A 20954-nucleotide genomic window follows, 5' to 3' on the forward strand; every position below is an offset into this window, starting at 1 on the left:
AAATTTAGAAGAAAGTATTTGCATCTTTTAAAGGGAAGATCATCTTAAATCGTGGGTTGGTTAGATCAACTAAGTAATTCGTGTGTAAATGAGTAGCCTACATGAAACTCATAAAGGTGTGATTAGTTAGCATATGTTGGTCACCTCAATATGCTAGGTAGGGTTAAGCTATGATAAAATTTTGCTTGATATCACACTTGGGATGCAGATTTAAGACTTTCTATCTCAAAGGTCCTACCCATATTTACGAAATGTTAGGATTATTTAAACACCGTGCAAGAATGATCTAGGGTTCTCTCCCTAAGGATCAATTGACTAAATACTAGACCTCCGTATGAGTTTAGGAACCCTAGGGCCAAAACGTTGTCGGCCTAGTAGGGTTAGGTTTTGGATTGGGTCAATAGGACTCCCAAACCCTACATCTTGATCAAAGGTATTCTTGACCAAGGAATACCGTGTGATGAGAAAATAATCCCACAAGTTAGATGCTGACACCTATCTCGTGCAACAAGTTGCAATGTCGCATGGTTTTGTGTCTAAATCACAAAATAATATTGCCACTCCCTAGAACAAGTTTGGCGAGTTCTAAGTACAAGTCTAATTTTCTAGAGGATGAGTAGTCATCCTGCTACATCACCCTTCCTTGGGGCTGATTTTCCAAGTTAGGGGAGTTACGAATTTTCCAAGAAAGTAATTGACCAAACAAGTTAGGGTGACGAGGTTGCCCAGGATTTATTGACCTTAACATAAAGATACTTAAGGTAGTAACAATTTGGGTCAACATGGTATAAACCCTAACCCAGGGAAAAAGGGTAAACAAGCAGCTTAGCTTACGAAACCCTTGGGATCTTGCCAAGTCGCGATTGATCCCAGATCAAATGCTGGATGTATTCGGAGAGAAGGAAACACACCTTATAGTTGGCTGTACAAACAACCACTGGAATGTTCGTGATTGTACACTTAGGTGTATTGTTTGTACTTCTTTGCTCAAGGAACTAATTCAGAAAAAAATCTAATGCTTTAGGTTAAAATCCTGGAGGTAGAGGCAATATTAGTTACCTCGGACTGTCTACCTGACCCTATCCAAGGGGGTTGTTAGCCACGCCGGGTATGTGGACCCAACCCGCCGCAAGAGGTCTCTTCGTGGGTGCTACTTGGAGCAGGAGGATGCTTGGGTGCCAGGGGAGGCTTTGGCCATAAATCCCTTGCCTCTGAATCCTGCACAAGAGGCCGATGTGACTCGAGATGGGATCTCGAGGCCCGCATACTAGTCAACAGGCGGAACTTGGAATAGCGATCCCTGAGGATTGCTGGAATAGCCTTCAGGTAGGTTATTTGATGTATTCCAAAGACTGATAAATAAAGATCAAATGTTGAAAAAGGAACTTGCTTGACATTGTTTTTCTGTGTCAGTGCTTAAGTTACGTGAAGGAACCAGTGATTAAATTGGTTAATTAAGGAAGTTGTTTTTGCTTGTTAAACTAAATGTGGTAGGTAGTTAGATAACTAGAGAAAATAGAGGAAAGTGTGGTGGATGTGATCTTGGGTTCGTCCTACGGAAGGGTGGTCCCGGTTGGCTGATAACTTTTCCCAAAGGAATTGACAGTGAGGTAATAACGACCTAGAATCTATAGAGCTAGAGTCCCAATTTATGCTATTTTAGGGGAACAAAATGGGACTATGCCTTACGGGCAAAGAGATCAAGCTTCGCATCACTCTCGTTTCCCATTATTCTTGAACCAAGTGCAGTATAAATCCGCTTCGACCCTGATGTTTCTGCGTAAAGTAGTTCGTCTGGGGCTCTCGACACTAGTTACCTCCTAGGAACTTGACCATTAGGTAAACCCTAATTTAGGTCGGCGGTCCTAAGTGGGAATGGCAAGAATGCTTCCGCTTTGTGGTAGACTCAAGAAGACCTAGATCGCAAACCCCGTGACATTCCTTGGGAGTGCTCGGTAGAGCTTTCTAGACTCTCTTCCTGATGGGCTGCTAAGACGTGTCCTACAAGTGGATAGGGGGATACGTTACAGTTGGTATCAGAGCGAACCAAAGGGAATCTAATTTTTACAAGAAAACTTAATGAGGGAAAGTAGAGCAATGTTACCATTAAGAACATTTCCTTACTTACTTATCGATGCTGACATGCAGAGTTGCGAAGCATGGAACAAATTCTTGGTGTTTCAAGTTATGTTTATGACTGCAATGTGTGCTTCGGATTATTGGCAGAGGCTAGGCATGATGAATATTCTAGACCATATTTACAATCCTTCACCCGTGTACATGGAACAGAGATGGACAGGTGAATTAGGAATATATTACATAACGGCCCACCGACTTGAGTACCTTCAGACCAACTTGAAGAGAATTAAGTGGATGGAGGATTTGAAGATCGTGAAGTTGTTCATCTTTGTCAAGGCTCACGCAAACGCAACCCTACATGTCAGTGGTCGAAAAGTCAAACAAAACAAGTATGTGTACGAGGAAGTGACTCGAATAATCCTTGTCGACAAAATGAAGGTGCTAGGACGTTATGAGAAGAACGGGTATCAAAGGAAGGGATACCCCAAGCTTCCTATGACCTATCGATTCTTGAAAATCCATGACCCCTCTCCATATTAATACTCAGCCCCTGTAGCTGAATGTAACACAATCCTATTTTTCCCAAACTGATGTATCAGCTTGTTTCTACCTTCCCGAAGTAAATGTACTCAAAAGGGCTATGCCCACATGAATGAATGAGATTTTTATCATTGTCTGTCATGGTTGTAAGTGTTGGTAAAGGAGTTAAGTGATTAGGTCACTTGGCTAAAAGCTGAACTGGGCATGTTAATGTAATGTGAAGAAACATTTAGCAAATTTTAATGTAAAGAATCTTATTACCCATGCACAACCTCAAGTGCAGATTCCTAGTCTGACCCCTGCACTAAGTACAACTGTAACTCAAGAGAAGAAGTTCCTTCTCAAACAAATCAAGCCACCTGAATTCGATGGAAAGGGAAGGACTATCCAAACTGATGCCGAGGTCTGGATCAAATCCATGGAGGATTATTTCGAGGCAGCAGGAACTACACACGCTAACCAAGCTATGCTCGCCAAACTGAAGCTTACCGGCAAAGCAAGACTTTGGTGGAAATAATGGTGCAGAGACTAAGGGATCTCGGAAGGGGTAGTGACTTGGGAGAAGCTTAAAAGAGCTGTGCGAGGGAGACATCTGCCACCTGCCTATCGCACACAAAAGATGAACAAATTCTATGAATTAAAGCAGCCTGGACTATCCCTTGATGCGTATTATTCAAAGTTTGTCTCTCTCTTAAAGACGCACCACAAATGGATATGACACAATAGGTGTCAAAGTTTTGTGATGGGTTAAATCCACCTATAAACACCCGCTTGGAATCAATGCGCCCAATGGATCTGCAAGACATGCTCATTCGAGCTGCACCGATAATACAGGAGGTGTAGACCAAGCCAAGGAATAACAGGACTTGGTCTTACAAGGATCAGAATAAAGGAGTGTATAGGTCTCAGGCGAAGAGAGCGCAGGGCCAAAATCAGGGACAAAGAAAGAAAGCTAGGGCCAACACTATCAATAACTTTGTTCCTACCCAAGGTAATGGCCGCAATCTCCATTGCTTCCATTGCAATGAGCTTGGTCACTTTAAAAGGCAGTGTCCCAAGCTTAGCAGAGGTCAACATCAAGGGCAATTCCAAGGAGCTACCCATGGCCAAGGAGCCACCGTCAGGGCTAGAGGAAGAACCTCCAGTGTTGCCAACAAGAAGCTGGGTGATAAAGAAGACCGATCCATGGAAACTGACATTGAGAGGGGCAACGGTTCATGCCACTCTTCACAAGAAAGACCCGAACCACCAATTCTCGGTGATTCAAACTCCATCGGATTATCAAGGTAAAAGCTTCAAAACCTTGATTGATTGTGGCAGTACACATTCCTTCATTTCACTAGTTTGTGCAAAAAGATTAGGAATAGCCACAAAAGATGCACCTACCTTACTTGTGGAATTAGCAAATGGTCGTGAGGTCTCTTGTACCAGGCAAACTACTAAGGTGAAATTCCTACTGGGTCGAAAGTCGACTTCGGTTAGATTCTGAGTAATGAACCTAGGTGTCCACGAGTGTTTTCTTGGAATGGATTGGCTAATTATGAAGGGGAACTAGTCACAACTCATTACTCAGTAGGAAAGGGTCAAGTCTAATGAACCTTTGCTGTGTCAACTCATTACTTAGTAGGAAAGGAAGGCCTGTCACAGTGAAGGTTCATTGGCTAATAATTATGAAGGGGAACTACCCACCTTCACTATGGAAAGGGTCAAGTCTCCTTTCGAAATTATGAAGGGGAACTAGTCACAACTCAAGGAGAGGCTGGTAAGCCAAAAATTTAGCTGGCCAAAGCAACACGGATAATAAAAGGAGTTAGAAAGGGGCTACCTGTCTATTTGATTAAACTAAATAAGGTAGGTTAGAATCAGGAATCTAGGGAAGAACCTTCATGGTTAAAGGAATACGCAGACGTATTTCCTGAAGAGCTGACAAAACTTCCTCCTCAAAGGGAAGTCGATCACGAAATCAAGCTAGCACCAGGAGCTGCACCAATCGCAAAGAGACCATATAGGATGTCCATCCCAAAAGCGATTGAGCTAAAGGAGTTATTGATATTCAGAAATCACACCCATTAATAGCCTCTTTGTATGGAGCTTCAGGGCCAAGGACATGCAGGCTTACCTATCCCATATGCACAGTGGTGCCTACTGCAGTTTCCTACTTTCCTATAAATCATTGTAGTTGCTTCCTTTTCTTAATGCAATGATAGTACTCTTTTCTTTCCAGTAAAGTGTCAGTGTCATTTTCCACACACAATATTGTGTTTATGAGTTCAAGTATCAATCTTGAAACCTAATTCACTTGTGTGACAGTCAGTGTCTGAGTCTATGTCTACATGAGTCTTCTTTCCGTCTTTGAACCACCATAGCCATGCTCTAGATCCATGTTTCTCAACATGGTATCAGATCCCATTCGGGCATGGCTCAGCTTGGCTTAGCTCTCCTCTGCTCTCTCTCAGCTCATATTAATCTCTGGTCAGCTGAGTTTCATCCCATGACTTCATCTCCCAACTCTACCTTCACTTGAGCTTCCATGGCAGCCATAGCCAGCAGCACCCTATCAGATTGAGTCGCTTATATCTCACTCCACAGGTCAAATCTCTTAGAGCTTCCTTCTGGAAAAGTGTTCCCCAAATCACAAAGCTTCCCTGTATCACATCAATCCATGAGATTTGGCTATCTGAAGCTTAGCATTGTGAAAATTCTCAATCACTGCCATAGTCTTCAATTGTGACCTACAGGACATACCCTCCATGGAGCCTTCATATCTCTCTCTGTAGAGCATATCTTCATGAACTCTCTTCTAGACATATCTTCCTCTACTTAGGGCACTCCCTCCTAGCACAAAAATTGTCCACATTGTTGATCAACCAACACGGCATTGTCAAAATTTGTGGCTGCTGACGAAATCTGCACCTGATCTGAAATCCGCTCTGCACGCACTGTACATGTTGCGATCTTGACGAGGAGGATAAGGCTTCGGAAGAGCTTGAAGTAAGCTTCATTTCTATTTAAAAAAATTCAAATTGATCAACTAAAGCTCCTGCAATTTGCAAAAAAACCAGGCCCCTATCTGAAACCCTAAACTGTCAGCCATAGCCAGTTTCATCAAAGCTCAAAAATCTCATAATTTTCTCTCTCCTGCCACCTAGAGCAACCCACTACCACTCTAATCTACTATCCCAGGACCTGAGAAGATTGAAGAAGGATCGACGACCTTGAGCAAGGAAGATTCAAGCTCAACATCAAGTCTCTACATAGTGTGTTTTCACACTACCATTACTTGTGTCTCTTGACACATTGTAATCTGCTCTTTCACTTGTAAAATCTGAGAATCTTGGAGCTGATTTGCTGCTACTCCAACCATCCAACATGGGAAAAGACTCTCCAAATGCTCGGTTCAAGGGAGTCGGGTTTCACACCTAGCAAACCCGCATCAAGCTCATCCTGATGAAGAAAGGTCTCTGGGCCATCACAAATGGCAAAGAAAAGAAACCTAGAGATGCGGACCTTGCAGTTACTTGGCAGAAGAATGATGACAAGGCACAAGCCATCATTAAGCTGGAATTGGATGACAACTACATCCATCATGTGGATGCCTGTGACATGTCCCATGACACTTGGGACAAATTGGATACCTTATTTGGTGCATAGTCAAAGTCGTCTAAGTATGGTCTATTGATTGAATTTTTCCGACTTGATATGAAGCCTCATAGATCCCTGGCATCCCATCTAAACTACATGGAAAGTCTCCTAACCCAACTTGCAGGGATAAAGCTAAAAATGGATGAAGATGTTTGTATTGGTGTCTTGTTAAAAAGTCTGCCTCCTGCCTATGATAATATATCAACCACTCTAACCAATATGCCTGATCCTCAACTTGTTGATATTAAAGCCTCTCTGCTAGAGGAAGAAAAGAAACTTAAAAGCAAAGAAAAGCCTAGCTTTTCAAAGGATGAACAAATGTTATATGTAAACAACAGATACAAAGGTAAAAAGGAACCGCTCTTTTGTGACTTCTGCAAAAGGACCGGACACACTGAGAAGTTATGTCATGCTAGGAAGAGGTCCCAAAAGGCCTATCTTGTAGCTGTGAAAGAAGAAGAAGACCACGGACCAAAAGATGGAGATGAAGATGAAGACCACCAGGAACGGAAGGACAAGCCTCATCAGTCCTTCTACTCTCATTACTCTGATAGACTATTTTAAAAGCCTTGTATTTCCTAGCCTTAATGCTTCTTTCCATAAGCTTTGTAAACTCCTTATGTAACTTGGCACTACAGTCCCTGTACACTTTGTGAGGCCCCTGTTATAGCCTCTGAATGTCCATCATGTTTTGGTGCCCACACTTAGCCTTTTCTGCGATAGCCTCTGGTGTCTACCATGTTTGTGGTGTGCCCACACTTTGCAGGTGATTCTCATTACAGCCTCTACACACTTTGTGCCTTTCTAGTTGTGATTGAGGAGGGGTATTGAGATTCAACAATCACACCCACTAACAGCCTATTTGTATGGAGCTTCAGGGCCAAGGACATGGAGGCTTACCTATCCCATATGCACAGTGTTGCCTACTGCAGTTTCCTACTTTCCTATAAAGCATTGTACTTGCTTCCTTTTCTTAATGCAATGATAGTACTCTTTTCTTTCCAGTAAAGTGTTAGTGTCATTGTCCACACACAAGATTGTGTTTATGAGTTCAAGTCTCAATCTTGAAACCTAATTCACTTGTGTGACAGCCAATGTTTGAGTCTATGTCTACATGAGTCTTCTTCCCACCTTTGAACCACCATAGCCATGCTCTAGATCCGTGTTTCTCAACAGGAGCAACTCAAGCAACTGTTAGACTAAGGCTGTATCCATCCTAGCAGTTCACCATGGGGAGCTCTAGTGCTATTCCAGAAGAAGAAAGATGGAACGCTTCAGCTATGCATTGACTACAGAGGGTTGAATCAATCAACCATTAAAAACAAATACCCCATTCTTGAACTTCTTGACCATCTTCAAGGTTCGAAGATCTTCTCTAAGATAGATCTCAGGTCTGGATATTATCAGATAAGGATCAAGGAAGAATATATCCCAAAGATGGCAGTCAGCATAAGGAATGGATACTTTGAATTCCTGGTCATGTCATTCGGCCTGACAAACGCTCCTGCTACCTTCAACAAGTTAATGCAAGATATCTTTAGGCCCTATCTTGATGACTTCGTACTCGTCTTCTTTGACGATACCCTAGTTTACTCCAAACAGGAAGAAGATCATGAACCCCAGCTTCGCATTGTTCTCAAAACAATGAGGGCACACAAGCTTTATGCCAAGAAGAAGAAGTGTGCGTTTTTCAAGTGACAAATCGAATATCTAGGATTCATTGTATCAAAGGAAGGAATTTCAATAGATCCGACCAAGGTTAGAGATGTTTTGGAGTGGCCAACACCAACTTCTGTCAAAGAAATACGTAGTTTTCTTGGATTGACAGGATGGAATAGGGTCTTTATCAAAAACTATGCTTTGATTGCAGTGCCTCTGACTAATCTACTAAAGAAGCAAGTATCAATTGTATGGTCACCTATTAAATAGTCCAGCTTTGACAAACTAAAGCAAAGCTTGGTATCCGTATCCATCCTGAAACTTCTAGATCTTAGTAAGAAGTTTGAAGTGATAACTGATGCTAGCGCGCTTGCCTTAGGATGTGTGCTCATGCAAGATGGTCATCCCGTAGCATACTCTTCAAGGAAACTAAAGAGCCATGAAAGGAAGTATGCTACCCACGATCTAGAGCTGTTGGCTGTCATCCATGCTCTCAAACTTTGGAGATACTACTTGCTGGTAGACAAATTTACCTTAGTGACGGACCATAAAAGTCTTAAATGGATTTTTACATAGAATGAGCTCAATATGAGGCAACGTCGATGGATTGAAGTGCTGGAAGAATATGATTTTGAAATCAAATACCGGCCTTGAAAGGAGAATGTAGTTCCCGATGCACTCAGTGGTCGCAAGGCATTTTTGAATTCTCTGATTTTGCAAGATCCATCAACAGCCAGATCTCTAGCCACAAAGGTATCCATGCCAAACAACCCAATTCTTGAACTAGCTAGAGAAGAGGCCGCGACCCAATCTATCAGAAATTGCTAAGGGAAATCCCTATCAAGGATTAAGACTCGAAGCTACAAACAAAGTATCAAGAATTCTTTGTCAATAGTGGACTTGTCTACTATAGGACAAGATTATGCATCCCGGCAAGCCAATCACTCAAGCAGAAGATACTTTGGGAAGCCCATGACTCCCCTTTCTTAGGACATCTTGGCTATGCCAAGATCCTTAATGTAGTTAAGAAGAGCTATTATTGGGATAGGCTTAAAGGTGATGTTCTCAAATATGTCACGGAATGTTTGTCTTGTCAACGCATTAAGGCCGAACATGTCAAAATGCCAGGGAAATTGCAAGCACATGAAATTTTCCAAATGAAATGGGAATTCATTAGTATGGACTTTGTTGTTGGCCTACCCCAAGTTCAGGGAGGATACAACTCCATTATGGTCATGGTAGATATGCTCACCAAGGTTGCACATCTTATCCCTATTAAGACAAACTATAAAGCCTCTGACATCGCAAGGTTATATCAAGGAAATATTCAAACTGCATGGGTTACCTAGAAGAATCATTAGTGATCGTGACTCTCTCTTCACATCACACTTCTGGAGGGCTATCTTCGAGGCCATTGGGACTCAACTCTATTTCAATACATCTTATCATCCCCAAACTGATGGTCAAACAGAACGAGTCAACCAAGCCATTGAAGACATGCTTAGGACACACTGATGTCGCGAACCCAAAAAGTGGATTCAATATTTGCCACTGGTTGAGTTAACCTACAATGCTTTTTACCAACAAAGCATTTAGATGACCCCTTTTCAAGCATTGTATGGGCACGATTGTCGTACTCCTCTAAGCTTTTCGGATCCAACCCTGAGGGTTGAAGCTTCAAAGTAGATGCTGGAAGGCATGGATGACCAAATCAAATCAATAAGATAGGACATCCAAGCCGCCAAGGGCAGACAGAAGGCTTACGCGGACCTGAAATGGCAAGATAGATCCTTTGTTGAAGGTGATATGGTCTTCATTCGCGTACGTCCAAAGAAGAGTTCCCTATCCTTGGGTGAATGCAAAAAGCTAAGTCCAAGGTATTGTGGACCCTACAAGATTCTCAAGTGCCTAGGGCCTAATGCTTACAGACTGCAACTCCCTGAAACCCTAAAAGTTCATAATTTATTCCATATTGTGGGAGCTTTCGCTCAACTGCCAAGACCCACGGACCACTTATTGCTTCAAGCATTCCAATCCGAGCACTAATGGCTACCTCTCACATAGCCGACGCACTATCCATATCTACAGGTGTAGTGAGCTTACCTCCATGCCGTTCGAGTTACCTCCTCTCCCGCACACTCTAGTAGCTCCACGATCCAAGTGCAAGATTCAAGCAAGCTCCATCCTCAAGCTCCACGCTCCAAGCTCCATTGCCGCGAGCAAGAGAAGAGAAGAGAAGAGAAGAGAAGAGAAGAGAAGAAGAGAGGAGAAGATGGAGAGCTTCTCCTCCTCAGTCCCTCACCCTCACACACTCACTCCCTCACACTCTCACACTCCCTCTCTCAAGCACAAGCTCAAGCAAGCAAGAACAAGGAGAAGAAGAAGAAGAGGAGAGCCACTTTTTGCTACACACAAGAATGAGCTTCTCATTCACTTTTCAACTTTATATACAAAACCCTAAATCCCTTTTGGGCGGTCATCCCCTTTTCCCCTTTCTTACATGGCCGGCCGTAGCCTAGTGGGCCCTTTTTCCCATTGTCCTTATTTCTCCCTAGCTTCCTTTCCATCGCCCGTCTACATTTACAAATTGCACGGGTGAGAACCCGACGCTCCTTGAAGTAAACCATGATGCGCTTGCGCTATTTTACAATAGTTTGGACTTGCGCTTTTCCTTGTGTGCCTTTGTCTTCCGTTTCTCTTTGCCTTGGCCTTTGCCTTTGTCTTCTGTTTTAGCTTTCTGGATTTTCTACCGCCTGGCACTCTTTTACAAGATTTCAGGGTGCGCCTTTGTATTTTAAAATGCACCTTTTCCCTTTTGCAGTTGCCTTGGACTTTTTAAGGTTGCCCTTGCACTTTTGGCCTTTTCTCCTCTTCTTTCTTCAATCAAGCTACCTTTTTTCTGCCTTTGCCCTGCGTCTTTTTTATTTCCTTTTGCTTTCTTCATGTTGGGGTTAACATTACCCCCTCCTAGACGAGTGCCAGTCCCATGGCACTCTGTTGTGAAGGTAGCATGCGTTGCTTGCATCGAAGACCTGGGTGGAAGGGTTGTTGTGGGTTGCCTTGGAGGAGCTCTTATGTTGGTGCTGAGGAAGGGTGTTGGTGGCACTGTGTTGCTCCGATTGGCTGGTGATATGATTATTGTAGGTGGCGATAGGGCTACTCGTTGTTGGGAATGGCCACTCATGGCTCGCACGGGGTTTGGTGTGCATGGGATGCTCATGGTGGATCCTACTCGGGATGATTTGTTGGTGGTTTGCATGATGAAGTAAAGGACAAGAGTTCAGATTTGAGTGTTGATGTAGAGCTGACAGTGCTTTTGTTGGAGTCTTTAATACCTGCAATTGGAAAACCTCTTAGGTGGTCTCTCCCTAAGGGGTAGTGCTAGTCTGCGCAGCGTGCACAAGACATATTTGGATTAGTTTGGGAGACAGGTTGAACTCTAAGCAAGCCTGGAGTATTATCCTGCACTTGAGGACCCAAACTGTGTATAGACTTTGGTGCAGATATTATGTGAGTACTCGTGCATACTTAGATATTACGTAGTTAGAAGGCCGCGGGCTAGTTTCTCCTAACAATGTGCGGATGAAGCAAAGGCGTTCATGTTGAGAGGTTCTCGTGAAGGTGTATGAGACATCCTTTGCCTTGTGATTGCATGACGTAGCATAATTGAATACAAGGACACTGCACTTTCGATAGCTGGAAGCTATTAGACTTGCTTTATTGAGGACGATGTACTTTTCATGGCCAATCATGCGATGCTTACCACCATTGATCGCAATGGTATTAAAGCAGAGTGCCAGAGGGGACTGTGCAAGTGGGTCAGGGTGACAGGTCTAACCATAGGTGAGACAAGCTCCCTCAGTATGTCCTACCCTTGATGTGCCTTGAACTATTGTGGGTGATGCTAGGGGGTTAGGGGACTAGGGACGGAGCCAGCTTACCAAGGACACACCTAACTTAAGGACCCCTAGGTGCGGTGCTGTGATCATGGGTGCTTCTTATTTCTCCGTTCTTTGTTGTCTTTTCTTTTCTTTTTTTTTCTTTTTTTTTTGGCCAAAGTACAACCACTCCAATATGTTGAGGCTATGAGCCTTTTTGGCTAGGAAATGTCAAGCCTGTAAGGCTTTGGAAATGGATATGACAATGATGATTGTGCCCTAGCCTTGTTGTTAGGGGAGCCATTGTTGCGATAATGGTGCGATTGCGGGGACACCCGTCGTGAGCTCACTGTAGCGCTTGGCCCAAGAAGAGAGTGTAGCCCATGACTATGCTTTGGTGCGTGCGATGTGGATACTTGCAAGGGTGATTTTTCATGTTCTGCAATAAGGCTGTGTTGCAGTTCGTGTGCGGTTTGTGGTCTTGCGGTGGCCTAGTCGTTAGACACGTTTGTGCAAAGACATGTGTCATCCTGTATCCACTTGTCACTTCGTGAGAGCATATGCTCGCTTGCGTTAAGCACATTGAACAAATGCAATCATGTTAATATATAATTTTTCAGAATTCTATGATGTCTATTGGGATGCCTATTTCATTCCTTGTTAAGGTCACATACAGTAACGAGAGGGAACAGAAATGTGTACAAGTGGGGATCGTGCCCCTTTACTCATCAAAAACAAAAAGTTATGGCATGTTGACTTGTTGAGCTACTTGTATATCATAGCGGTTTAGTCAATAGGTACGAGGCAGGGTGAGTTTGGTTGGCTAGGCGACCGGGGTAGTGCTAGTGCGGGGTTCCGGTGAGGCTGGGCAGGGAACATGTCGGCCGGGACATGAATGGTGTAGTCCCGGGCCGCTACGTCCACTACCGTTTCTAGAATGTCTTTAGACAATTCATTAAATTCTTCCCTATCCCGAGCCGCCTTGTCACTTCGTGAGCACCTGGTGCCTGAGCGTGCGTTGGGGGTCTGTGCAACTAGTGTTGCCACATGCTGCGCGTTTCTTCGAGTCTCAACTTTCTTGGCCTGGGGATTCTTCGGCCTTCATCCAGGACGGTGTTGCTTAGAGCCTCGCTTCTTCGTGTGCCTTTTGAGGGTGGGCACGTAGCGCACCAGTGGAGGGGCATGTGCCGCATTTTCCTGTCGCCCACGGAGAGCATCTCTGCAAGCTAGCTGCCCTAGGCTTTCCATGTTTCTCTTGTAGGGGGACCTGCAATATGCAAACCAAGGGTTAGGCCTTGCTATGGAATAAGACCGTTCGCATGGTGGAATTATAGTGTGGATTATCAAACGCATATGACTTAGAAGAGGCAGAGTGGGACGTGCTATGCTCGTTGTAGCAGGGCGGCCCTCGTGATGATGTTGACTCAGCCTCCCACCATTAGCAGGTCTTGGCTCACGCCGAGTTACATCGGCTGGTGGTTCTGCGTTTAGAAGGCTCCTCCTCAGAAGGATAGGCCGGGAGGGGATCGTGGAGGACAAAGAGAGAGAGAGACTGTGCCCTGCTTACGTCCTTTGGACAAAGCTACCATGGTGGTAATGCGGAGTACATGCTCTTTGCCCGGAGGCGGGCATGATCTGGTGATGGCAGCCCCAATTTTTCTGTCTACGCTTGACTTGTTATGGCTTGTGTGTGTTGATAATGTCTATACAAGGTGACATGAAAATCATTGTATATATATGTGCACATACATTTTGTCTGAACCCTTGTCGCTTCAATAGGATAGAAACCAATGGTAGAACTCGGGATTGTACTGAAGCGTGGCACACACATCTAGCACACGTGGTAGCTTACTCAATACTGATAAATATTTCGCCACATCGAGTAGCATGGAACCTTGCCCAAGTCTACTAGCGACATGTAACTCCTCCTTAGTAAGAACTTTATCAAACAGAGGGTTTTCTTGGCTTGGTTTGGCCAAGTCCTTGCCCCGAATGGCAGTTAGCACTCGAAGGGAAGTTGGTGCCACATAGGTTGGGGTCTCTTTAGAATCACCATTTGGCCAATCGCTCCTCAGAGACTGTCATGATCTGAGCCCCTAGTTCGACCATTGCAATGCGGCCTTCACACCAACGCTGCTCAAACCAACTCTAACATGTTGACAATTGCTTTAGTTGTTCTATGTCTACAAGATTCGATTGGCAAAGCACTTCATTGAACGTGACGGTTAAGTGCAGTTCATCAGCTTCCTCGCCCGAGATGAGTCGTAAGCGTTCGTGTAGGATCTTGCTATAGTGCTCATCAAGGTGTTCCTACTCTTCCCAAGATAAAGGGAAGGGCAAGTAATCTCCAAGCTACTCCTTGAGGATTGTGCCCATGTTCGTAAGGATGTAAACTCGTGCGAACACCTTGAGCTTAGCATTGAACTCAGTTAAGCATTCTGTGACACTTCTATGTTCAACGAGGGCTTTCTCGGTTGCTATCTCATGCAAGGTTCTGGGAGTTTGCCTAGGCTTTAGCATAGCTGGGGGCTTAGGCCTATATGAGCAAGATTGGTCAATGCTAGGATTGCTCATGCTCTTGGGGTTTCCATGTTTCTCTTGAGGCTTTGTTATTGCGTCATGGTTCTCCTTGGGTGTGACTGGTGTGAATTCGTCACTCGTCATGACAGTGTTGTATCCACTCTTGATTTGTCAATGCGAGTTCTATTGTTAGAGGATAGAGTGTTGCAAGCAGGCATTGATGGTAACAACTGCTTTGATTTGTTAGAGCACACGGATGTGTCTGAGGTTTCACCGCTATGAGGAGAGGCATCAGTGGGCTCTTTGGTGGATGGACTCGATGCTTTATTCATAAGCTCTCCAGCACTCTTCGTCCCAATGTTCTTGGGGTCCACAACCACCTGCAACTATTGTTGTTTTCACTGTTTTCTCCTCTTTTTCTTAGTTAGTGTAGGTGCATCTAACGTCCCAGGACCCTGGGCTATATCGACTATTGATGTGCTTGGTTGGGCCTTAGCATTTCCCTTCTCTAGGGGTCCTCATGGGACCTAATCGTGGTCTGCAGAGCAGCCTTGCCAGGTTGCATGGGTACAATTGTCTCCCTTTTGGGAGAGTCTAGCTCTTCCGCACGTTCCCCTGTGCTTAACTCCTCTAGCCCAGGTTGTAGGTGCTTTGGAAGTGTTGGAGTTGGTTAGCGGAAGAGGATGCAGAATTTCACATTTGTGAATTTCAGAGGTTGATGTTCAATTATCGCATCGAGGACGAGGGACATCTCATGATGTTCTTCAATATGACGTTAAAAGGAAGGGCTGTGGTATGGTATCACAGCATAGAGTCTGGAACCATAACCACCATTTATCAATTCTATGCAGCTTTTCGAGCGGAATATGCCCCTGAAAGAGGTGGCCAATATTGGTTGCGGGTCTTGAATATAACGCGTAAAGATCCTCATGAGAATGTAAAAGCATATGCTAAGAAGTTGAAGGAAGTATTCCGTAAGTTGCAAAATTACATTCCCATTCCACCAGCTACCCAATTGCAATACTTTTTGCATGGGTTGGACTTTAATATCCAAGTACAATTGAGCAGTGTGGCCTTGGCAGATATAGATACCGCTATTATGCAGGTAGAGGGAGTAGAAGCACGATTACAAACGGCCTACTCCTCTTGAATGAATGTTAATGGGGGTTTAGTACCTAGTGGCAATCCAGCATTGACGAATGGAAGTCAAGGGATGCCTATGACTAACCCTATTGGGAGAGGGAGTGTGGTTCAGAATGTACCTCTATTACCGACTCCTCCTAGTGTGACTATGCCCATGGCAAGTCAGTTGGCTCCATCAAATGTTGGAGGCCAAGTTTCAAATTCGAATGTTGTTCCTGTGGGTCAACAGCCAATGCCAAATCAAATTGTTAGGCCAATGGAACGACGAGTTGATGATCGAGGCTACGAGTCGAGTGCATCTAATGTCCTTGGCAAAGTCAAGGATATGATGAAGCATTATATTGATATGATTTCCGAGCAATATCGAAAAATAGCCGTCGACATTAATTTCTTAAAGAAGCAATAAAATTTGATAGGGAATCGATGCCCTGAAGAGGATGGACCCTCTAGATTCAGTTGTAAGTGGTGTGGTGGATAGCACTTTCCCAAGAATTGTCCAAATGTGAAATGTGACATTTGTGGGAAGTCTGGTCATCTACTGCTACCTGTTGGAGTAAGATTAGCTCTCTCCAACAAGGGAGTAAACAATCGGGCCTAGTAAATCATAGAGCGCAAGGAAATAACTTGCAGCAGAATGATGCACCTAAGCAAATATTGCAGAGGGGAAAAACAAATATAGAAGAGTTACCACAAGGCAATGGAGTCAGCCTTATTGAGGCTGCACGAGTCAATGATGTTGTAACCTCTAACTTAAGAGCCATGACAAGAGGCCAAAAGGCTAAAGAGGTTGGCAAAGATAAGGAAAAACCGGTTGAGGGAAACCCTAAGTAAGGGGATAAAGGGACACAAGTCCAGAATTCTAGCATAGAAGGGGGACCGCTAAGGCTGGTTGACAGAAAAGGCGACCCTAAAAAGGATGAGGAAGGGCCCAGAAAGAAGGCGAGAGCCAAGAAAGAAGCACCAAAACCGTCCCAAAGACAAAAGAGAGGATGGTTTGGCGAGAAAAGAGAGCTTTGGCTACTTATCATGACTTCGATTTAGCGAGTTCTCTTTGTGAAGTTAAACCAGATGTGAATCTCTTGCAATTGATCAAATTATCTCCAAGAGTATGCAAGGAATTTAAGAAGATCTTGTGTATCGGGTATATTGTAGAACCCCTGGGCATAGCACAAGTAGGGGAAGATTGGTTTGACAATGCTGAAAAGAACTACCCTAGGGTTCCAACTTATGTGGATGGAATATTAGTGGAATATGCCATTGTAGACACTGGATCCTTCGTCAACATCATGAGTTCAGAATTGATAGAGAGGCTGGGTCTAGGCATTCAAAAGGACAACTCCACCCTTTTGAGAATGGCTGATGATAGTCTAAGACAACCAGAAGGTTGTGTCACTAAGGTCCATATTACAGTTGCAAGTGTGGAATGCTTCCTAGACTTTAGGGTGATAAGATTCACAGGACACCCTAGCTATTGAGTTTTGCTAGGTAGGCCTTGGATCTTACGAACAGACTATCAAGTCGATATGCTTGCAAAGTATCATTTGAGAATGTGAAATAGGAGCTAGTAAAAGGACCCGTTTTAAAAGCACCTAAAAGAGGTGAGGTGTTCTATATGTTTTCAGCAGCCACCATGCATAGTATCAGCTTGTTTAGCCCAAAATTGGGAGGAAAAGTGCTATCATCCGATAGCTTTTGCTAGTCAAAAATTGGGCATTTCAGAGATCAATTATACCTACATGGAGAAGTTGTGTCTTGCGATGGTCTTTGGGACTAAGAAATTCAGGCACTACATCCTCTATGAAAAGGTAGTATTCTATACGAAGGCGAAAGGGCTGAGATTGCTTATGAACAAGCTACAGCCGCCTGATCGTTTGACAAAGTGGTTAATCACTTTGCAGGAGTTCGACTATGAGATTAAGAGTAAGCCACCGAGGTTGCAAGGTATTGTGGAATGCCTTGTGGATTTCGGGGAGCCGAAAGAGACTTTGGCTGAAGGAAGTGATATTGAGGAAATGTTTAAAATTGATACAGCTTCCATTCCATCTTGGTATGCTGCTATTATGCATTATCTATCGACAAGAGATACTGGAGCTGGTTTGTCAAAGTCTGAAAAGAGGAAAATCAAACAACAGGCATTGAAGTTTTCTTTGATCACAGGGATGCTATATCGGCAAGGTATTGATGATATCTATCATTGATGTGTGATGCCTGACGAGGTTCCTTTTATCTTAGAAGAGTGCCATGACTCTGCATGTGGAGGGCACTTCGCAGGACGGTTGACGACGCAGAAAGCTTTACGAGCCGGATATTGGTGGCCGTCCATCTTCCAAGATTCTTTTGAATATGTAAAGAAATGTGATACCTGTCAAAGACATGACAGCAGAGAGAACAGGAAATGCCCACTTATGCCTATCATGGCTATCCTTCCATTTGAGAAGTGGGGTATTGATTTTGTGGGTCCTATTACTCCGTCGTCTACTACCCAAAAGAGGTATATTATAGCCACTGATTATTTCACAAAATGGTCAAAAGCGCGGGCGACGAGGCAGGACAATGCAAAAGAGACTGCAAGTTTCCTATTAGAGTAGATTATATGCCGCTTTGGTCCACCGAGGGAATTAGTGTCGGACTGTGGAACCCATTTCCTGAATAAGGTGATCAAAAGCTTGACAGAGGCTTGGCAAATCAAGCACAATAAAACGACTCCTTATAATCCACAAGCGAATGGACAAGTTGAAAATACTAATAAACAGCTTGTGGTATCTTGTCTAAGATAGTCTCTGAGAAGAAACAAGACTGGGACAGGAAATTGTATGTGGCAGTATGGGCGTATAATACCACGTTCAAGCGAGCTACCAGCCATACTCCATTCAAATTGGTTTATGGGGAAGAGTGTGTGTTACCCCTTGAAATTGAATTGCCGATCATATGATTTGAATTAACCATTCTTTGGGAGACAAGGATTCCCTTTTTGAACGTTTCACGACTATAGCCCACCTGGATGAGCTAAAGTTGCAGGGCTTATTACACCAAGAGGTTGCTAAGCGTCGGATGAAGTAGTTACATGACCTTAGAGCGAAGAAATATACTTTTTAAAAAGGGCAATTACTCCTCTATTACGATGCGCGTAGGGAATTGTTTCTAGGGAAGCTGGAACCCAAATGGGATGGCCCCTATAAGATTGTCAGGTTAGGGAAAAATAGGTCTACAGCCCTATTAGCTAATCTACAGGCAGTAGAGTTTAAAAATAAGGTTAATCTTAATAAGATTAAACCTTATTATTTCTAAGTCTTCTAATATCGAGAAATGTATTGCAGGTCCATGTTAGGAATGATTTGAGACCTGCGAAAGAGCTTAAAGTCGGTTGATGGGTCGGTTAATTGCATATTTGGAGCACCCATATCTGGAGCAAAGATACCATCAGGGGAAACTTATTTGGTGGAGTAAAGGATACAATGTGATTGAGCAAGAAGACGGAACATTTGTGTGGGAGATCAAAGTCTTCTGCCATCATTGCTTACAACTATTGACGAGTATCCCTATTGAGTTCAATGAAGAAGGTGGGATGGAGCCATCAGTTCATCCTCTCAACATGCTAAACTTTGATTATCATAATTACGAGTAGAGGGGTTCGTGATGGCAGGCTGTGTAAACCCCTTGTGGACATATACATTATACTTTGATGGAGCGTCCAGGGGCCCTAATAAAAAAGGGAGTGTTGGAGTAGTAATCCGAGATCCCCGACGAAGAGTTACGATGAAGTTAGCTGCTTATCTCGGGGTAGGATTCACTAACAATATGGCAGAGTATAAAGCCTTGATTATGGGACTGCATATTGCCAAACAAGGTGGTATTCGTCGGTTGTTAGTAAAAGGGGATTCCCAGTTGATCCTGAATTAGCTAGATGGGACATACACAATGCGGAATCCCATTCTCTGTATGTATCATTGGACTACGATGACCCTACTTGAGGAGTTTGAGAGAGTGTCTTTTTAGCTGATTCCACGTTATTGGAATAAGTTTGCAGATTCATTAGCAAATCTTGCTTATGAGGAAGACCTCTTCTTTAATTGTGGTCCTAGTTTAGATATTGTTATCAATGATGAAACAGGACCCGGTTGCTTGTGGGGAATGTTATCAGAGCATGCGATATATGGCAGACGATGGTTGATATGGGTGATGCAAAGAGTAGTCGAGACCAATCTACCATTATTATCTTGGACCCATAGGCTAATCAGACAACATCTTATGCGTACGCCTCTTGCTATCTATGCAGGAGGGATGGGTCATAACCTTATGCATTTAGTTTAGGGCTGCGAACCTATTTTTCCTCCTTGGGAGGGAGCCCATTATTGTATATCTGTGCTATTCCAGGGAAGGATGTATAGGTGCTATTTGGTTTTATTTCGTTAGACCAAGAGGGCCAATTAAGTTTTGTGGTGAAGTGTTTTATTTCATTAGGCCAAGAGGGCCCACTATGTGTTTAGTGCAGGTGCGGTAAATGGTTTCTTGTTTGAGTTCTGTGCTAGACAAGTTTGAAGAAGAGCTTGGAAGGAGCCTTTTGTTGCATGAAAGCTTCTCGTGGCCCTATCCAGGTGATATCTTTCCTTTATGAGTACTGTGGTTTTTATGTTATATGTGTTTGTGTACTTGTTAAGGGGGGTTTTTCGTTTCTTATTGGGGACCGGCGTCCAAGGCATGAAGTCCCAGGGTTCGGTTTAGTATAGTCATTGCCTCCTATAAAGATATTGTCAAGCATTGAAAGACTTGTTTTAGAAGGGAGTCCTAGTGATCCTGTTTTGCTAGCTTGCTAGGCAGTCGTTCTAGGAGTTCTTGTTAGTTGTGAGGCCGTTAGGGAAGCCTGCAGAAGGAAAATAAAGCTGATAAAGGAAAAAAAACCCTGAATATCTTAAAGATAATAAATATATGCAAAGGTGTGTAAAAAGGGGTTCTAACCCCTATAAACGAAAAGAAAAGAAAGGAAAAAATCTATGAGCAGATGATCATTGCCTTGCGAAGGCCTGGTAGGTTCTTGGGGATGAGTCAGACCCAGGGCCGATGCCTTGTCTTTCTAGGGGTGGCATCTTGCTGGAAAAGACGGAAGTCAGGAAGGTTGGAGCGAAAATAAAAGTGAGCGTTAGAAAAGGCTTAAGTGTCGCCTTATGAGCGCTTGGTAGGTTCTTGGGTACCAAGATAGGTCCTGAGGCCGATGCCCTATTCTCCTTGGGTCACTACGCTCAGCTCCCTCCTTTTTACATGCCCAAGTATGTCAATAAAATAAAAACCTAAAAGAAGAAATATGCTGAAAGAAAATATTTCTTGATCAGCCTATAGGAGTCCTCGCCTAGTAGGAGCTCCTAGTCGTGTTGTCCTTAGTTAGGTAGGTAGTTCAGACCACCACTTAGGGCAACCTCTTTGATAGTTCTTTTTAGTTTGGCCCTGTTGGAGCAGTTGGTTAGTGACTAGCTTCGGATCTTCTATCAGATTATGCTA

Source organism: Lygodium microphyllum, chromosome 17 (genome assembly GCF_053477565.2).
Source record: "Lygodium microphyllum isolate KBCC chromosome 17, Lygodium_microphyllum_v1.1.10, whole genome shotgun sequence".
Lineage (NCBI taxonomy): Eukaryota > Viridiplantae > Streptophyta > Polypodiopsida > Schizaeales > Lygodiaceae > Lygodium > Lygodium microphyllum.